This window comes from Manis pentadactyla, chromosome 4, assembly GCF_030020395.1.
Source record: "Manis pentadactyla isolate mManPen7 chromosome 4, mManPen7.hap1, whole genome shotgun sequence".
NCBI lineage: Eukaryota > Metazoa > Chordata > Mammalia > Pholidota > Manidae > Manis > Manis pentadactyla.
The window spans coordinates 167,518,855-167,533,992 of NC_080022.1; positions in this window are offsets into that span (position 1 = coordinate 167,518,855).

Below are 15,138 nucleotides of genomic sequence, written 5' to 3' on the forward strand. Positions count from 1 at the left end.
TTATACTTAAAATGTGCAGTATTTGAGGGGAATACTTACACCAAAAACTATTTATTGTTTATCTGAAATTCAAATTTAACTGAACATCCCATATTTTTATTTGCTAAATCTGGCAACTTCACCTTCAGATTTTGAAGAAAGCAGCCAGTGGCCTTTGAACTGTTTGATTTTATAAAAGGGAATTTAAAAATAGCTTTTGTGTTTGCAAAAATCTTCTTGAAAGTCAATGGGCAGTTGATACACATCAACAGAGTCTATGTTTAGATTTTAGGCTATGAAACCCCTGAAAGGATTCTGATTTTTCTAATTTTCATAGGCTCCAGGGTATTAATCAGAGTGGGAAACAGCATAAGTTAATATCAACTGGCTCCATAAACTTGTCTCTCCAAATATTTCAAATACTTTAAATACTTTTTCTGAGATTAAATACCCGTATTCAAAACAGGGTGGTTATTGTACCATATTTCATAAGAGAAATTGCTTTGAGAGTGATGTTGGCAAGGTTTTGTAGAGTCGTAGCTAAATGCTGATCTGCCACACTGAGAAACCAGTGATGGTTTTGATTTCTTTCTCTCACCACTGTTACTATGTTAATATACTTTAAGCATTTCCACTCACCTGCAAATGATGCAGACAGACATAATAGACCTGATTCTGTCACTTCTGAAGATATCAAAGCTTGATCATTTTAATAGGGGAAGAATAAAACCACTGTGAAGAATAAATATTCACAGGATTTTAATGAAGGACTATCCCAAGAGAATCTCACATTTTACCATAACTCAGAAGAGGGAAATCTTTTCCATAATTATTAATTTGGTTCTTTAGAAAAGTCATCTCTTCACTTGCTTATTAATCATATATTGAATGCCTAGTGTATGCTACTCATGTGTATAAACTTGGATTGAAGTCTAATTTACACAGAATGAAACAGACAAATCTTAAATGTTCAGGTCAATGCCTATTGACAATTGTAACCACTGTGTAACTACCACCCAAAACAAGATACAGAATCTTTTCATCATCCCAGAAAGTTTCCTCATGGCTCTTTTCTGTCAATCCCCACCCCTGTCCCTTCACCCAAGCAACTAACTTTCTGATTTCTATCACCATAAATTTGTTTTGCCTGATCTTGTATTTCGTATCAATGGAATAATTCAATATGTGTTTGGTGTGTGTGTGTGTGTGTGTGTGTGTGTGTGTGTGTGTGGTTTCTTTTATATAACATAATGTTTTTGATCTACACATGTGAATATAAGTAGTTCATTCCTTCATGTTGCTGAGTAGTCTTGTAGAACTATGCTGCAATTTATTTATCCATTCCCTTATTGATAGATACTGGGTTATTTCCAGTTTAAGGCTGTTATAACTAAGACTACCTATAAGCATTCTTGTACAATTTTATAGATATATGTCATGTGTACATACTTAAGAAAGGAATTCCTGTATCATAGTAAATGTATATTTAAACTTCTAAGAAATGGCCAAACAATTCTCCAACATGGTGGCACCATGTAAATTCCAACCAGCAAGATATGAGAGTTCTAGTTTTTTTCACATTTTCAACCAACATTTGGTGATTCCAGTCTTTTAAAAAAATCTCTTCTGGTATATGCAAAATGGCATCTCCTTATGGTTTTAATTTGCATTTTCCTGATGATTACTGATGTTGAGCATTGTTACAAGTTGGGTTCTCTTGGAAGCAGACTATAAAAGGGAAATTAGTCAGTGGGAGGTTTTTTTGGGAGTGCATTTGAGTGCAACACCTCTGAAAGAGGAGACAAAGGCATGACTGGGCAGAGGAAGAAGCTGATATGTGATGTGGTCTCAGAGGCCTCAGCCAACCCTAGGGAGAGCTCTGAAACTGGGATGATCCTTCAAAAATGTTCTGAATTTGGGCAAAAGGCCAAATTGTTGATTAGCTATTAGATGCAGGCCACTGTGAGAAGAGGGAGTGACCTTACGGAAGTCAGGGCTCGCCAGATGAGGCAATCACTGAAGTGGACTGACAGCTGAAGGCTGTCTCCTGGCAGCCTTTTCAGTAGCTGAGGAATAAGTCTTTTTTTCCAAAAGTAGACTCTGGGTGGTACGTAGCACTTACTACAAGCACCTTTTCACAGCTTATTGGCCATTTGTGTCTCTTTTTTTGTGAGGTGTCTGTTCAAGCCAGACACCCATTTTTTTCATTCTGTAGTTCATCTTTTTTTGTGTTGATTTATAGGTATTCCTTATATTATCTGGATATGAATCCTTGGTCAAGTATATACACTATGAATATTTTTCCCCAGGCTGTCATTTGTCTACTTCTTTTCTTAGTGGTATCATTTGATGAGTAGAAAATTTTGATGAAGTCCAATTTTTCAATTTTTGCTTTTATAGTTAGTGCTTTTTGTGTCCTGCCAAGAAATCTTTGCCTCATTCAAGGTTGCTAAGATATTCTTCAATATTTTTCTAGAAGTTGTGTGATTCTTGTGCTGATTACTTCAAAACATAAAGTTAAAAAATAAAGTTTATTGTGAGGGGGTTTCTGGTTATAAAAGTATTGCTTGATCAACGTAGGGAATTCAGAAAATTTAGATGAGTACTAAGAAAAGAAATCAATAATTCCAGAAATACCACTGTTAACATTTGGTATACTGCCTTCCTTGTTTTTTTCCTGTGCACATATACGTGGCACACACACTCATATACACACGTACTTACTATGTTGGGATCATAATACATTTTTCTTAATTATTATTCAAGTGTTCACTTTATTAAATATTCCTCTGTACAATTTAATGACTATAGATATATGTTAACTTATTTAATTCATTAACTTACAAATTAGTTAACTTATCAACTCATTTCCTATTCTTGGGTATTTAGAGTATTTAGAGTATTTCTAATAATTTTTGCTGTTTTAAATAGAATCCATATAAAGCCTAGCTGATAGATAGCCCAAGCAAAGATTTTAAAGAAACATCATTCCAACATATAAAAAGAAAAAAAACTGTCAAAGAGAAAGAGTAAGAGGGTGAGAAGGAAGAAGAGAAGAAAGAGGGAACATGAGAAAAAAAGAAAAGTAAAATAAATCTTTACTTTCTCAAGATGAAACCAAAGGAAGATTAGATTAACAGGACATAGCAAAACTTCTCAAAATCCTCTCTTCTCCCACTTTCCCTTAATACCTCACACATAAGATGATTGTTTGAAGCTTCTTTCCCAACTAGCCCCTCTCTCCAGCTTCTTCCCTTCCTTTTCCCATCATCTTTCTCTTCCCATCCCAAGTGTTCTGATAAAATTATTCTCACCTTTCTTGTAAATATCTGCCTCTTTCAATGCAAATTAAATTAAAACTCTATCTCATTTTCTGTGGGACCTAAGCCCCTCATTTTACTGATCTAGAGGCAAAACATCCTTCTTGCCTTGTGGGAGAGAGGAAGGTTATGAAAACTAGTACTTACTATATTTGTTCCTATCATATAAAGAACTTATGCAAATGAACTTATAGATAGATATATCTTTTCCCCCATACCTCTGATTGTTTCCTTAAGCTAAATATCTAAAAGTAAAATCCTGGATCAAAATGTGCAAACTTAAGGCCCTTAATGCACTTTGTCAAACCAACTTCCAGATATGTACCAATTTAGACTCCTTCAGTAATACATGAGAACATCTGCTTTCACATCCTGCAGTGTTATTAGCTTAGTTTTCATTTACTCTTTGTCAGTTTGGTAGGTAAAAGTGGTATCTCACTGATCTTTATTTCACATTTCTTTTGATTCCTGGTTAGGAAGAATTTTTTTCTGACTGGCCGCTTTTATTGCTTTGGTGAATTGCTTATACTAGGGTGCACTGTGTACTATGTATTCTTTTACTTATTCCCCCAAGACCATATGAAACAGATGTTATAATTCCCATTTTGGACAACTGAGAAATGCCTGGATTATGACTGGCTTGGGATCTCAGTGGCTGGTAGTTGGCAGAGCCAGTGTAAAAACCCAGGTCAGCCTGACTCAGGACAGATGCTCTTTCCTCCACAGCACTCGGTCTTCCCATGATCCTTTTCTGCAAACTCCAGGACTGATGTAATTTACCCAAAGAATTACTGGAACATGACAAGACTAGAGCTTGAGTTCCCATTTAGCTCTTCCCTAACAGATGATGCATACCTTGGCCCACTCAAGAGCAGATGAGTTTTCATCACTCATTATTTGCTCTTGATGGTTATCAGAATCTCCTGGCTTTCCAACAGTGCCACCCAAATCGTTTGTTTGTTTCTAGAACTTCTTAATGCCTTAGTTTCTTCATCTGGAAATTGGGCACTGGACTAGATAATCTTTAAAGTTCTTTCTAGCTCTTAAATTATATTTTCCTACTAATTCTCTGTGGGAAAATGTACTATGCTCCAACCATCAGCTTTGGCTAGTAAGAGCTACACATAACAGTTTATGAAGTTTAGGAAATTCTTCTTGAGAATCCTTTTTGCTTTCTCATTTGCTTTTCTGTCCTTACTGTGCTTTTCCCTCGATATATGCATTATTTTCTTTTTTTTTCTTTATTAAAGCATCATTTGATATATAATCTTATGATGGTTTCTTATACACAAAGCAGTCGTTCAGCATTCACCCATTATCAAAACTTCATCCCCTCCATTGCAGTCACTGTCTATCAAAGCAGTAAGATGTTATATAGAGTCATTAGTTGTACTCTCTGTGCTGTACTACCATCCCAGTGACCAATCTTTGTTGTGGTTGCAAATTATAGTGCCTCTTAGTCCCCTTCTCCCTCCCCACCCACCCTCCCCAGCTCTTCCTCTTTGGTAACCACTAGTCCCTTCTCAGTGTCTATGAGTATACTGCTTTTTTTGATCTTTCTGTTTTGCTTTGTTCTTATACTCCCCAAATGGGTGATATCATTTAGTATTTGTCTTTCTTCACCTGACTTATTTCACTGAGCATACTACCTTCTAGCTTCATCCATATTGTTGCAAATGGCAGAATTTCTTTTCTTTTATGGCTGAATAATATTCCATTGTGTATATGTACCACATCTTCCTTATCCATTCATCTACTGATGGACATTTAGGTTGCTTCCATGTCTTGGCTATTGTAAATACTGCAGCAGTAAACATAAGGGTGCATATATCTTTTTTAATCAAGGATCTTGTTTTCTGTGGGTAAATTCCTAGGAGTAGAATTACTGGGTCAAATGGTATTTCTATTTTTAGTTTTTTGGGGAACCTCCAAATTGCTTTCCACAGTGGTTGAACCAATTTACATTCCCACCAACAGTGCAGGTTTCTCTTTCTCCACATCCTTGCCAGCATTTTTTGTTTTTTCTCATTTGGAAAATGACCATCCTAACTGGTGTGAGGTGACATGCATTATTTTCCAGAGGATCACTCCCTCCTTTTCTCCCTCTCTGTTCCCTGGATTTGGATATTTTTCCTCCCCCGATTTTGTTTCTATGGTCACAGTCTGTGTGTTTCTACTTTTACCCTTTATCTTTCTCTAGATTCTTTACTGTTCTCTTTGCATCCATTCTCTATATTCATCTCTGTAGAAGCTACAAGATAGTTGTAAAACCTACAACAGATAATAGCTTACTTTTTACTGACTGAACTGGATTATGTCTTCTGTGGTGTGCAGGTTTATTCGGTGAAAATGAAAATCAAAGATAAATTCTATGAGGAAGGTATCATAGACTCATTTGCAGGAACTGATAGAAACTCTGCACAGCATTTGCTGTAGGTTGGCACATCACATTGAACCAAGCATTCCTAATGAGGGACATTATATCGACCATATATCATGTAATGTTATGGAACATAGCATGTGTTGTAATATCTTTAAATCTTTTATTATGTATTTTTCACCTGTTACCAGATTTTATGGCCACTTGGAGCCCATCAATGGATTTTTTTCCTTACTTTTTGTTTCTCTTTCGGTTATCCGTATTTCTTCCTAAGTATGGTCTTCATTAAAACTGGCCCTTGTTTTAATGACTCAGCTTTGAAGATAGAACCAAATGCTTAAGTGGAGTCTATTGAGAACCAGAAGTTGTAGAACAGTTGAATTCTATTTTCACTCCTCTAGGGTTCTGTCAATGGCCAGAATTTCTGTCCTAATTAAGAAGGGGAAGTTATGCAAGAGAGGCCCCTTAGCAAAACTCAGAATCCATTAAAAAAAAAAAACCTAATCAGCCAGGGTGCTTTTACTTTTCTGAAACAGTCTGAGAAATTACTGAAAACAATAAAAGACATCTCTATAGAATATAATTTCCTGAAGCCTGTAAATGTTTATCTATTATTCCTTTCTTTCCTTTTTCACAATATAATTGAGAGACAAGAATTTATTATTCCCACAACACAAGTGAGAAACTGGATGTACAGATAGGTTGTAAATTTCCAAAGCTCATGGTAAGTTGGACCAGGTCTGACACCAGGAACTAGGTCTCTCAATGACTGAGTCTCTCATCCAGGTCTGTCAAGAAACTGTCTGGTTGATGTAGAGGATGTGGCTTGCTTATTCATTATTCTTGGAGAATGAACCCCTCTCTTCCTTTCTCCCTACCTCCTACCTCAAAGAAAAAAAAACATCCATAATACCCTCACTTTATTAAATGAGTAAGAGAAAAAAATAAAGAATCTCTAGTGGCCTACCACCTGGAATGGCTCAGGTGATAGCTGTGGTCACTGGTGATTTCAGTGATTCTTTTTTCCCCATCACCAGCTGTCATCACAATTTACAAAGAAGCTGCCAAGAAAAACCAGGAATTAACATTTCACAGGAATTAACATTTCCCCCCACAATTACGGATCTTGGAACTTTTCCTGACCGCTCTTTGCCCTCATACCTTCATTCCCCCACCATGCCAGATAAACGGCAAGGTATTTGACATTACCTGCAGTTGAAGAACTCAGCACTCATGAAAGTGCCTCCCTTTTGCCAGAAATCCTTACTGAGACTGTTATTATTTCTTTCCCTAATCTGAATTGTTTTTTTAAACTCCAAACCCCCAGGGACAAGCTCCTTACTTGCACTTTCTCTTTCCCTTTCTCCCCTTGCCCTCTCACACTCCAAACAATACACTCACATCTCTAGCTATTGAGACACTTATCACACTGTAGGTAACTAGCAATTAAAGTGCTTATCTTCACCTCTAAAGCATGTGACTTATTTACCTTGGACAGTAACACGGCACAGTGCCTGGCCCATTGTTGGGACTCAATGAATGTTGAATAGAAAATAGAATTTCCTAAATTGACCTCAGGTACCTTCTGAATTTCATCATGTGATCAGTTGCAGGGAAAATTAGACTGACTAAGCCAACTGTTCCCTTCCTGTCTGGGGAGACCCACCCAGAGACCAGAACAGGGAGGCCACACCTCTGCAGAGGGAGAGAGACTGACTGATGTCCCCCTCGGCCTGTGATCCCACCCAACATTTTTTCCTCTGCCTCTGGCTAAGGCAGTTCTGAAACTTGTTTTTTCCAGGCACTCTTGTGGGGCAGAGCTGCTCACAGAGTAGGCTGTAGGCTAGATAGGGATAGGGTAGAGACCAGAGCCTCAATTGTTATCCGGAATCACTAAGAAAATTAGGTTAGAATTTGCTAGAATGCTAATCTCCCAAGAGAGGTGTCTGTCTGCATGGGTTCAGAGCCTAATCTCTAGAGACCTGCCGTCTAGGTTCAAATAGTAGGTGTGCAATTTTTAAACTGTGTAACCTTGGAAAAGTTACTTCACCACTCTATAGCTCAATGTCCTCACCCATGAAGTAGGTATAATAATGGTACCTGCGTCATAAGGTTTTTCAAAGGATAGCTTCATACATGTTAGTGCTCAAGATTGTTATTACTAAGGAGGATGGCTTTGGATGGTGGTAAGTGTACTATACTGAGGTTTGTACATGCAAATGCAGGGCTGGGGCAAAGGTAAGTAGTTGGACAGTAGAGTTACTTTATCCAAATGAATGAGAAGAATTTGGAGTTCAGAGTTGGGGAACAATCAGAGGAGAGAATAAGGAGGAGAAATGAGGGAGAAGGGAAATATTAAAAATGATCTCAAATTCCCAATAGCATAATCGGGAGATCTCTATTAAGAACAGGTATATTTAACTCAAAATTGCTTAGGTTACTGAGATTTTAACCACCACTAAAGCAAAATGGTAGAACTCCTTGGAGAACAATTTGTCACAATCTATCAAAATAAAAATGTACACGTCTTTTGACCCTTCAATTCTATTTCCACAAATTCATTGTACTTTGGTACTTGCAAGTTGACCCATGGCCTTTTTGTAATACCAAAAGTTTAGAAACCACCTCAGTGTCCATCACATAGTATGTCTATGTAATGGAATACTATATAGCCAAGGTTATACACCTTATTTTTTGAATAATAGTCAAGCTGAAAAAGAGAATTCTATTGTACACAGGAGGGAAGCACCAAGAGCCCATGGGAAGAGCCATGTCAAAGTCCAAGCCAGACTCTACATCCTAAAAGAATATAGAGGCATCCTATTTGGAGTGGCTGGTGAGGGTAATGAGGGTTGGGAATCACAAAGCCTCCCACAGACTTGCAGGAAGGGAAGATCAGCATGACAGCAGGTGGGGAATTAGCAAGAGGGAAGGATCTTAGTGATTTCTTTAAAAACAGCTGGTGTTTGTGGCTTCCATACAGAAATCCATAGTTATGTGGTACGTGGGTGGGTCTGGTGGGTTTGCTTAATGGACAAGGGGCAGATTAGAGAGAAGTAGTAAAGGAGCAGGAAGATGGAGCTAAGAAAATGAGGCTGAGGAGTTGTGGGTGGATAGTCATAGTTATGTAGGTTTTTAACTAGGTTTTCAACTGAACTCAAAAGATATTGATTACAAGATCTATATCAACAAAGAGAGGGTCCTCACTGTCCTTTAAACATTTTTTTAAATCCATAACTTTGATGATGATCTGGCTGGGAAAAATAATTGAATGGATGATAGAAACAAGATTTAAAATCATCTTGACAGATTGGAAGGTGCCAAAATCAACAAGATGAAATTTGACAGGGACAAAGTGAAGACCTACATTTAGTTAAAAATTTTTTAAATCAATAGTATAGGAAGGAGTGGGACTGGCTCGACAGCATTTTATGTGAAAACTAAAATGTTGTCAAGGATTTTATTTTTAGGACTCACCAACCCCAAAGCAGTCACAGTTTCATGAAGACATGATGTCAGACCAAGAGAGATAATAGTCTCACAGTATTTTGAACTGACCAGTTCTGGGTGCCCCACATCTAAAAATATATTGAAGAACTATTATACTCTGAGTAAAAGATAAGGTTGGAAAAGGATCCATTAATTTTACCAGGTAAGGAAGACTTGGTGGAGTTTAGAGATGATAAATGTGGGAAGAGAAGACTAGGGTAGATAAATAATAGCTGTCCTTGAATAGCTTATTTTGTCAAGTAGGCTAAAAATATGAAATTGCCAAAATTCAACCATTTTGATCTACAAATGGCAATTTCATTTGGTTCAACCTCATAGAAGAGGATGTAGGGTCTTAGTGATGCTGCAGAGGGCAAACAAGAATCACTGGGTAAAAAAGGGAGCAAACTCTGAGGAAAGCATCCTGGAGAATGTACTAACCATTTGAAGAATGTATTAACCATTCTGCCTCCAGTTTCCAGCCTGCTGCTCTAATCTACAGCTCTGTCCTTGGGCTGCAACATCCAGTGGGATCTCCAACTTCCAGGCAGCTCTATAACCTTCAGACCAGCCAGGCCCCACACTGAATTTGCTTGAGCCAATTCTGAACCAATTCCTTAACCTATCCTGTTGCTAGTTTCCTCCTAACAGGGGTTTTATACTATGAATTTTTGCAAGGAAACAAAGACTCCTTAGCTTGTCTTAAGTCAAGGGGAGACTCAACCAGAACAGGTTTTTCCTCTAATTGCAACCTAAAGTTTTACATGTCTTACTGTCCTGCGTTTATATTTGTGTCATTTAATTTGTGTAAATGTATAGAATCTAACCACACCCTAGATTGCTTAAATGTGTAATTCTTCAAAATCTAATGTATCTTTATGCTTTTAACTTCAAACCTGGATGTAATGGCCAGCATATTCTTATGCTCAGTATTTAATTGTGAAATTTAAGTATAAGGACAAGAAACATGACCTGTATACCCATGGGAAGAAAAAAAAAGAGGGAAGCAAATATTACATCAATACAGGAAGGAATTTGTCACAATGTCACAATCAGGTGCTTGAGAATAGAATGAGCTGCCTTACAAAGTTCTAGAACTTTGTATGCCAGAAACATGTCTCTTCAATCTGTATATCCCCAGTTATTAGAGCAGCATCTATAGATTCACTTAATATTCATTCATTTAATGGTGTTTTTATTTTAAAAAGCTAAAATCATGAAGTTGTTACATATGTAATTTTAGTCAAATATTAATTAAAATTAATGATGCTCATTGATATTTTCTTGTCTATTTTATTCATTTTTTTTAAATGGAAATCATGATCTAGGTTCTCAAATTAACTCTTGGGTTCCCAGCCCTTTGACTGACTGGTTTCAGAGGTATTTTGCCCTGGGATTTCCTCTTCCTGGACTTACACCAGCCTTATTCTGAAAAACACTGAAATGTATGGTCAAGAGCAGGGATTTAAAGGGAAGGTATGAGAACCTATTAGAAGCCATGAGCCTTCTTGGCAGAAAGATGCATATATGCACAAAATTGGCATTTAATTTCAGCAGCTCCCTGGACCGGCTAAAGTCCTGTGCATCATAGGTTATGAGAAAGTTCCTTCTAACTCAGTAATCCTACTTTTCTGAGAAGTATTAAGAAGTAGTCTAAGAGTATCTAAGAGTCATCCACAAGGAGAGAACAAAATTGGAAGGGAGCTGCAGATAAAAAACAAAGAATCCAAGGAAAATTCTGAGCCGGCACAGCCAGGACAAATAAGTACATGTGAAAGATAAAGGAATGAGGAGCAAAATAAATACTGACTAAGGGATAGGAGGAAGGGAAATGTGCGGCACTACTGGGCCAGGATTTTAGGTCTTCTGATCTGATACTCTCTTCAGACTGTGGTTGGCTGTTTGGGGTTCCACCCCTGGAAGCTTTCTCTTTCCCTCCCTGTGGCTCACTTTCCCTTCCTTTCCTTTAGGCAGCCTTTATGGAAACTCTGAAGCTCTTTTTCTCTTTTCTTCCAGATGGGGAACTCTGGCAGAAAGAATGTTCTGGCCTGTGTGGAATAACTCTGTCTCTGCCGAAGGATAAACCTAAAATCTGCTTTCTTGGAAACCAGCTAATATCTTTAGGGAGCATGACCTTAAGGAGAGATCTGGACCTTCAAATAATAGGGAGGTAAAATGATAGTTTTCAGAGTCTACTGGTAACAGTGATTCAGAAGAATATTAGTATCTAAACAGCAAGAAATGATTTAAAAATGGAAACTCCTGTGCCTGAGATCTAATCTCATGCAGACTACTACATAAGTCTTCTTTGAATCTTAGATAACTCATACAATGTTTTCAACAACCTATGGAGGAGGCAACAAACATATCTCACATTTCTACGGGACAGATAGTGGATGGTACACATATGACCCACTGTATAAGCATAATACAATTGACTTCCTATTGAACCTTCAGGAATGAGAGGGTTATAAGAACTTCTGTGAAGTTCAGAGAGCCCAGAACATTCCTACAGTCCATAAGGAACTAGGCCAAGGAAAATAATGGAATTTGGGGTGGGGTTAAGAAACCTGAATTATGTCCCTAGATAGGTCTTTGACTCATTATGTGAAAATGGCCAGTCACTTCCTGGCTCAATGTTCCAGTCCTCATCTCCCTTCTCCACAGCCCCTTCCCCTGCCCCTGCCCAATTAAAATAAAACAATGATTTTTTTCTTTTTTAAGAAAGTTAAGCACAATTTTTTCTATAAAGCAGTCTGGAAAATAGCCAGTCTCAGTGTAGCAATGTGAAATGATTTTGTTCATTTTATAACTAATGTAACCTCCTGGGTGGTGCATAAAGCCATGAGGACTGTAAACTTCTAATTTGTTCTTGGTCTCCCCGGATGGGGATGAAGAACTACGTGGTCTGCTTTTCTCTTTGGTCTCTACTGTCTTCTGGGATGACACTGTTGTGTTGCTAACAAAGGCCTCTGGAGAGACATTTGGGAGATAACTGGGTAACACCCAACTAGGTCAGGGAATGAGTCAGGGCTCAAGGACTTGATACCAACCTCTCCCACTCATGCCAGGAAACCTCTGGGGTGAGACAGAGAGGAGAGTGGAGGGGCGGGCCTCATGGCTGCCTGCCCTAAGGCCTCTGGCTTGTAGTTTGATCCTGGCTTGTCCTGCAGCTGTAACGTGTCTCCGGACACGCAAGCCCTAACACATTTTCCCTCCCCCTTTCCCAAACTTCTGCTCAGTTTCAGTAACAGATGGCATGTTCCACCCCAGGAGTGACTGTAGGAGAAATGAGAGGAAAGGGGACGGACAGAACCAGGTGGAGATGTGGTGCTTCAGGATATAATGGGGCAAAACAGAGACCGTTTTCTAGGAGGTGAGTGGAAAGTAGACATTGAGCTCATCTCCAAGGAAACCAGGGCAGAAGAGCACTGTGGCTGGACTCTGCTGAGTCCAGCACTGAGCACCGAGGCTGAGGAGTGCCAAGCAACACCAGTCTGGAAACTGCAAGACTCAAGAGCAAAGTGGCACAATGTCATGTTTCCTGTTTGAAGGTGCTCAGCTCTTGCAAAGCCATCTTTCTTTCCTCAACACCATTCCCAGTTTGTGGCAATTCTTTGAATAAATCCTCCAGTGCAAAAACAATTTTATGCACCTACTGTCTACCAGTCACATATATCCATATATGATTTCATTTAGTGCTCACAATGGTCCTACAAGGTTTTATTATTTTCACTTCATAGATGGGTGTGCTGAGACTCAGAAGAGTTAAGTAATTTGCCCATAGAGTTTGGAAGTAGGGGAGCCAGGTGTATCTGTTGCCAAAAGCCCCCGCGGATTCCACTCTAAAAAGCTGCCTTTGATGTGAAGTCAGATCAAATTAAAATGATGTCAAAATGGTAAGACTTGTCAAGCCTTCCAAGAAGCAATAAGGAGAGGACCAGGTAAGGAACAGTGAGCAGAGATCTCTAAATCTCTGAATGTGGGTATTTACAAATCCTGAAATCGTTGGCTTTGCTAGGCCTCCCTGCAATCTGAGATCCCAGTGCAGCCGTGGTACCCTCTAGTGGACATTTCCCAGATTCACACAGCTTCCCTGGCTCCAGCACCCAAGAGCTGGGAGGGAAGCCTTCACCCAGACACTGGAGAGGGTCCCAAAGAATGGTCATCTGGAAGATACAAGTTTTTATGTCAGAGTCCATGGTGGGTAGAGAAGAAATGCAGACTGGGGGTGGGGTGTGTGTGCTGAGCACTTGGTTCATGGGGCCCCAAGGGGAGTTCTTGTCAGTATATAAATGTGCTCAGGGCTTTGTGTATTAATAGGAACTCAATACACATCACATGTGACTGTAGGCTTTTAGGGCTCTAGAGAGTGGATTTTTTTAATAGGGAAAATTAGTGATCAGAGATATGAAGTAACTTGTCTAAGGCCACAGGGTAAATTGATGTCAACAATGGTAGGATTGGAAATTTTGTCTCCTGCCTCCCAACCCAGAGGACTTCACACTGCATCACACTCCCTTAATTGTGGGTTGATTGATTTTAGCCATAAACTGGTGTTGCATATAAGGATATGAAGTTGTAGGTAAAATTAGGGAATTGTTTTTGCCTTTTTCTGCCCACAATCTATATGCTTTATTCTTTCATTCACCACATTTATAGAGTGGCTAGTATTGCCAAATACTACTCTAGGCATTGTTTTTCAAGTTTGTGGATCTTTTTATAAGGGACTCCAGCACATGAGACTAGGCTCTCAGGCTCCTGCCCCATGCCTACAGCCCTCCAGGCACCCCTGGGCTGCCTTCCTCAAGTCCCCAGAGCTAATATGCCAGATTTATTTTGGTCTCCTTCCTCCTGCAGATGTAATCCCTGGAAATGGAAGTGGGTTAGAAACAGATTGCTCTGATCCAGGGCCTTTTTCCTCCCCTCCCTGAATGTGGTGCAGGGGGAGAGGGAAATCACAAATAGCCTGAAGTTCCTTTTCAGGATTATTGCTTGATTTAGCCAGCAAGAAGAGGCTAGGGATTAATTCTAGACCTAGCATGAACAGTGGAATGCATGGGCTTCTTTTCTGGCTGAGCCAGATGAGCAATATCTCTTTCTAGACATACCTTCTAAAAAAAGGAGTCTGCGGCAGGCAGGAAAAGTTCTTTGTGTTTAGCAGCAGGGATGAGTAGAAGGATCATGAGAAAAAAGAGCAGCTAGTAGAAGAAAGCTGTGCAGCATGGAAGTAGGGAATCACACTGGGGCTTGGAAACAACCTGCATTTGGGTGGTCTTAGCTTCAACAGAAGTGAGAACTGCTCCCTAGGGGAAGAGAGCTAACACACAGGGCTTCTTGAGGATTTTCAGTTCATATCCAGGCTAGAAGCTCTCTTGCTTTAGGGGCACCGCACTGGAGTGGACTTGGGGTGGGATGTTATTCTGTGTCCAGCACAAAGAGCAGTTACATTTACCAGGACTCTTCTAGGCTCTGTATGATAGCTCTTCCAGGTCTATCACGGGGCTTAGAAGCAGTAGCCATAACTAACCAGTGTGGGAAACTGTATTAACTTATTTAATGAGTTATTAACAATTTTGTGAGTTAGGTACTTAATTATCCCTTCCTATAGGTGAGGAAAAGAAGTGGCATTAATATGTAACCTCAGGCATTGTAGCATTCTCAGCCAGTGTGTGGGAGCCATAGAAAGTCAACTCCAGGACAGGCAAAGCAGCACCACTAACATTGTGAGCTAAGGGTCAGTTAAGAACATTTCTTAGAAAGTCAGAATTCTTGGTTTCTTCTATGTCACCTTATCTTGGACAGTTTACATTTGCTTTTCATGCCTTCACTCAAGGTGGGGAAGTACAATGTAAATACATGGCAAGCCTGTTACTTGCCTCAATCCAAGGATCATACTGTTTATTGTAATTGATAAACATATTGCAATCAGATTTTTCCAATTCTCCAGAAGGATTTTCCTGGTTCAAA